Here is a 5,777-nt window from a genome sequence, read left to right as displayed (position 1 = left end):
CTCCATCTTACATTCTTATGAAGGGTGTAAACTTTATTTTTAGATTTTTTTTTTTTGCATTCGTGTATGCAGTTTTTCCAGAACCATTTGTTGTAAAGGTCTTTTCCCTCATTATGTTTCTTTTGATAATTTGTCAAAGATGTTGACTGTATTTATATGGGTCGCTTGTGGGATTTCTATTGTGTTGCTAATCAACTTATCTTGTTATTCTTCTTCTTTGACCAATACTTCACTGTCTTGATTACTGTGGCTTTACAGTAAGTCTTGATGTTAGATAATATCAGTTTCCTGACTTTGTTCTTTTTCAATAACATGCTGCCTATTTTGACTCCTTTGCATCTCCAAATAAACCTCAGAATTCAATTTGTTGATACTGATCAATCAATGTACTGAGATTTTGATTGAGATTACATTGACTCTAGGTCAATGTGAAAAGAGCTAATAACTCATCATTATTGAGATGTCCTGCCTTTACACACAAACTCTTTCTCCATTTACTTAGAGTACTCCTTTGACATCTTTCATCACAGTTTTGCAATTTTCCATGTTTAGATTGCACATATTTTTATTTAAATTGCATGTATTTATTTATTTATTTATTTATTTATTTATTTATTTATTTATTTATTGTGTGTGTGTGTGTGTGTGTGTGTGTGTGTGTGTGTGCCCGCGCATGTGTATGTGTGGAGGGCAACTTGTAGGATTTGGTTCTCTCTTTCCACTATGTGGGTTTCAGGGATCAAACTCCAGTGATCAGGCTTTGTGCCCTTTATCCACTGACCCATTTTGCTGCCCAGCATCTTCTTACATTTAATACTTAAATATTTTACAGTTTTTGGTGATAATACAAATGTTATTGTGTGTGTTTTTAAAAATTTTAATTATTATGTTGAGGTCTTTGATCAACTTGGACTTGAGTTTTGTGCAGGGCAATAGATATGAATCTATATGCATTCTTCTATATGTCGACATCCAGTTATGCCAACACCATTTGTTGAAGATGCTTTCTTTTTTTCATTGTATATTTTTGGCTTCTTTGTCAAAAATCAGGTGTTCATAGGTGTGTGGATTTGTGTCAGGGTCTTAGACTTGATTCCACTGATCCACCTGTCTGTTTTTATGTCAATACCAAACTGTTTTTCTTACTATATCTCTGTAGTAGAGCTTGAAGTTAGGAATGGTGATGCCTCCAGAAGCTCCTTTATTGTACAGGATTGTTTTAGCTATCCTGGGTTTTTTGTTTTTCCATATGAAGTTGAGTATTGTCTTTTCGAGGTCTGTGAAGAATTGTGTTGGGATTTTGATAGGGATTGCTGAGTGAGGAAACCCAGACTCAGAAAGACAAACATGATATGTACTCACTCATAAGTGTATATTAGATGTAAAGCAAAGGATAACCCTGCTACAATCCATACCCCCAGAGAAGCTAGTTACCAAGGAGGACCCTAAGAGGGATACACAGATCACCCTGAGAAGGGGAAATAGATGAGATCTCCTGGGTAAACTGGGGACAGGGGATGGGTGGGTAGAGGGAAGGGGATGGGGGAAGGAAACATGAGAGATCCAAATGGTCAAGTTGGGGGAGAGACAGAGAGGGAGAAAATCGAAAGAGATATCTTGATAGAGGGGGCTGTTATGGGGTTAGGGAGAAACCTGGTGCCAGGGAAACTCCCAGGAATCCACAAGTATGACCCCAGCTAAGACTCCTAGCAATAGTGGAGAGGGTGCCTGAACTGGCTGTCTCCTGTAATCAGACTGGTGACTAACATAATTGATATTACAGAACCTTCATCCAGTAACTGACAGAAGCAGATGCAGATACCACAGCCAAGCATTGGGCCAAACTCTGGGAATACAAAGAGAGGGAAGAGGGATTATATGAGCAAGGAGGATTAAGATCATGACAGGGAAACCCATAGAGACAGCTGACCTGAGCTCGTGGGAGCTCACCGACTCTAGACCAACAGCTAGGGAACCTGCATGGGACGGGCCTAGACCCTCTTCTTGTAGCTGACAGTTGTGTAGCTTGGTCTGTTTGTGGGGTCCCAGCAGTGGGACCAGGACCTATTCCTGGCACATGAGCTGGGCTTTTGGAACTTATTCCCTATGGTGGGATGCCTCACTCAGCCTTGATGCAGAGGGGAGGAGCTTGATATGCCATGCTTTGTTGACTCCCCTGGGAGGTCTTACCCTTTTTGAGTGGAGAAGGAGGAACAGTAGATGAGGTAGAGTAGAAGGGAGGTGAGGGAAGGGAATGGGAAGAGAGGAGGGAGGGGAAACTGTGGTTGGTATGTAAAATGAATAAAAAAATTAATGAAAAACATGAAACTATTTTGATTATTAGTTTATTTTAAGTGTATGGGTGTTTTGCTTCTATGTATTTCTGTGTACCACATGTGTGCCTGGTATCTGTGGAAGCTGGAAGAGGTCATTGGATTCCCTGGAACTGGAGTTAGAGATAGTTGTGAGTGGCCATGTGAATGCTGGGAACTGCACGTGGGTCCTGGAAGAGCAGCCAGTATTCTTAACCACTGAGCCATCTCTTCAGCTCCTGTGTCTTTAATTTTGAATTCAGCTCTTCGATTGCTGATATATAAGAACCCTCAGTACTGGGACCCCACCTAGCTTGAACTCTGTAGGCCCCGTGCATGCTGTTATGGTCTCTGTGGGTTCACACTCGTCAGTCCTGTTGTGTCTGGAAGGCACTGTTTTCTTGGTGCCTTTGCTCCCCACTGGCTCCTAAAAAAATCCTTCAGCCACCTCTTCCTCATGGTTCTCTGAGTCTGATGGAGGGATTTGATGGAGATATCCTATTTACAACTGAGTGGTCCAAGGTCTCTCACTCTCTGTACTTTGTCCATTTGTGGGTCTCTGTGTTAGTTTTCATCTGCAGCAGGAGGAAGCTGTTCTGATGATGGCTGAACAAGATACTGACCTGCAAGTACAGCAGAATGTCAGTCGGAGTCATTTTATTGCTATGCTCCCTTAGCAGAACAGTGGTATTTGGTTTTCCCCTAGGCCCATGGTCTACCAGGTCTCAGGTTCTTGGCTATTTGAGCAGTGTTAGGTACGGGTCCCATATCATGGAGTGGGCCTTCAAACCAATCAGAGAGTGGTTGGTTACTCCAACTACTTTAGTGCCATTATTGTACCAATGTATTATGTAGGCAGGTCACTACTGTAGATCAAAGGATGTGTAACTGGGTTGGTTACTTTTTTCTCTGGTAGAGTGCAAAGTACCTTCTAGTACCATGAACACTAATCAACAGGGGTGAAGGATCTAGTTAGGTACTAGCTCCCCTTCTCTGTGTTCAATGAAATATGTAAGTGTTGTCTACAGCAATAGGGCCTCACCATCAGATTGTGGAGAACAACCAGTAACTTAGCGATAACGGAGTTGTTTGGGAGTTTCTATGGGCCAACTTAATTTTTGGCCAATCCATTATTGGTACTGGGGGCTTTCACTTGGTGGTGAGAGATGTCTAGTTGGAGCTTTGTCTTCCCTGTTACTTGGTGATTCTCTTAGATTTCTTCCATATATGCATATTAAGACACTTCTACTGTAGTAGGTTTCCATGTGCCCCCTCAAATGACCATGTTAGTGTTAGCTGTCCCTCTATGTGTTTTCCCCCTTACCCCATCTTCCTCCACATCTTTATTTAATGTGTATTAACTTTATATCCTGTAATCATGCTCCAACTGCTTATTAATTATAGGAGGCACTATGATAATTCATTCAAATTTTCTGCATAGATGATTACACCATCTGAAAACAAAGCTGTTTTCTTTCTTTCTTCCCCTCCTTTGTACATCTTAGTTGTGATTTTCGTCTTTTATTCCTATAGCTACATCTTCTAGAATTTTGTTGAAACACAGGAGCAAGAAGATGTCTCATCCTTCATCTTTGCAAGGAAACTTTAAATTTCTTACCGTTCATTTCATTTCTTTTACTTTTTTTCTAAACAAATCCCAAATCTTTATTTTATAGAAGTAAATACATATGTATTAATGTATACATGTACACATGTAATACAAATACATGTGTGTGTGTGTGTGTGTGTGTGTGTGTGTGTGTGTGTGTATAAATCCCCAACAAAAGATGCTATAAAATATGGAGCATTTCATAAATTTGTGGGTCATCCTTTCACAGGGTCTATGCTAATCTTCTCTATATAATTCCAATTTTAGTATATGTGCTGCAAGCATTATTGAGTGTTAATTCTCCACCAGGCATTACTTTATATGCAGGAATATAATTGTAATGTAGAGCTGCAAAACTCCCAGCAGTCCTAGACTTTAAGTTCTGGAGTGGTTGCAAAGTCGATGAAAGGAAATACGTCTCCAGACTGGGAGCCTTAGACAACAGCATTCTATTGCCTCATTGTCCTGGAGCTTAGAGGGGCAACATCGCGGTGCTCACAGATACATTAGTTACCTTTCTAGTTACCAGGACAAAATGCCTGTCAAAAGCGTCGGAAGAAAGGCAAGGATTATTTTTGGCTCGCAGGTCTCCGATGTAGTTCGTCTTGTACAGGAAACTGTGACACAGGAGCAGTAGGAGTGTGAGGTGGCTGGTCACCCTGCATCACAGCCAGGAAACAGAGAGAGAGAGAGACACGCTGGAGTTCAGTGTGCTTTTTCCTTTATATTCTGCCCACAGCCCCCATCTATGGAATGGTATCTCCATATGTAAGGCAGATCCTTCCACATCAATTAGCCTAGTCTAGAAACTCTCGCACAGACATGACCAGAGGCTTGTCTCCTGGATGATTCCAGATCCTCTCAAGTTGGCAGTCAGTATTAACCATGATAACAGGGTTGACTTCTGCTTGGCTGGTGACTGGTCATTTTCCTGTGCCTTTACATGCCAACCATCCCTTTGTCTATACCTATCTCTGAGTGTTCTCTTGTTGGATTAGAATCCACCCTAATGATCCCATTTTTCATGCAACTATTCCTTTCAAGAACTCTACAGATGTGATTACATTCTGAGGTGCTAGGATATTAGCATATGAATTTCCAGAGGGATACAATTCAGCCATTATATAGCATAAGTTAAAAAGTGGTTTGGATATAGGTATAGCCTATGTTGCTTGTTTACCCATGACCCCTCTTGCCACAGAAAGAAGAGTGGCTTTGGTCAACAGAGTGGCCCAAAGGGAACATTGAGCTTTTCTCCCTATGAAATTACACAGGCGACATGATGATTAGACCTATGGCCTAGCCATCGTTAAAATGATATTCGAGGGCAGTGGTTCTCGACATGTGGGAGGCAACTCCTTTTGGGGGTCAAACAACCCTTTCATAGGGGTCACCTGAGACCACCAAAAAACATAGATATTTACATTACAATTCACAACAGTAGCAAAATCACAGTTATGAAATAGCAATGGAAATTTTATGGTTGGGGTCACTGCAACAAGAGGAACTGTATTAATGGGTCACAGCATTAGAAAGGTTGAGAACCACTATTCTAGGGGCTGGAGAGATGGCTCAGTAGTTAAGAACACATACTGCTCTTGCAGAGGAACTGACTTTGGCTTCTAGAGCCTACACTGGGTGACTTAACTTCTTGTAAACTCTAGTTCCAGGAGACCCAGTGCACTCTTCTGGCCTCTGCAGGTACCTACATTCACAAGCACACATATGCATTAATTTAAAAGTAAAAGAAAACTTGAAAAAAAAAAATGATGTGCCAAACAAGCCCAGGTCTTGTTTGTATGTTTAGCACAGCTTGCTGGTGATAAGTGAGCTATTTCTATGAACAACGACTCATG

At 41.2% G+C, this 5,777-nt stretch overlaps 1 pseudogene; it reads right to left on the bottom strand.

The window, feature by feature from the left end:
• Positions 1-4,105: 4,105 nt before the first annotated feature.
• Positions 4,106-4,206, bottom strand: LOC114696975 (annotated as a pseudogene).
• Between the last annotated feature and the right edge of the window lie 1,571 nt (positions 4,207-5,777).

This window comes from Peromyscus leucopus, chromosome 15, assembly GCF_004664715.2.
Source record: "Peromyscus leucopus breed LL Stock chromosome 15, UCI_PerLeu_2.1, whole genome shotgun sequence".
Lineage (NCBI taxonomy): Eukaryota > Metazoa > Chordata > Mammalia > Rodentia > Cricetidae > Peromyscus > Peromyscus leucopus.
This window is presented reverse-complemented; position numbering and strand designations above follow the sequence as displayed.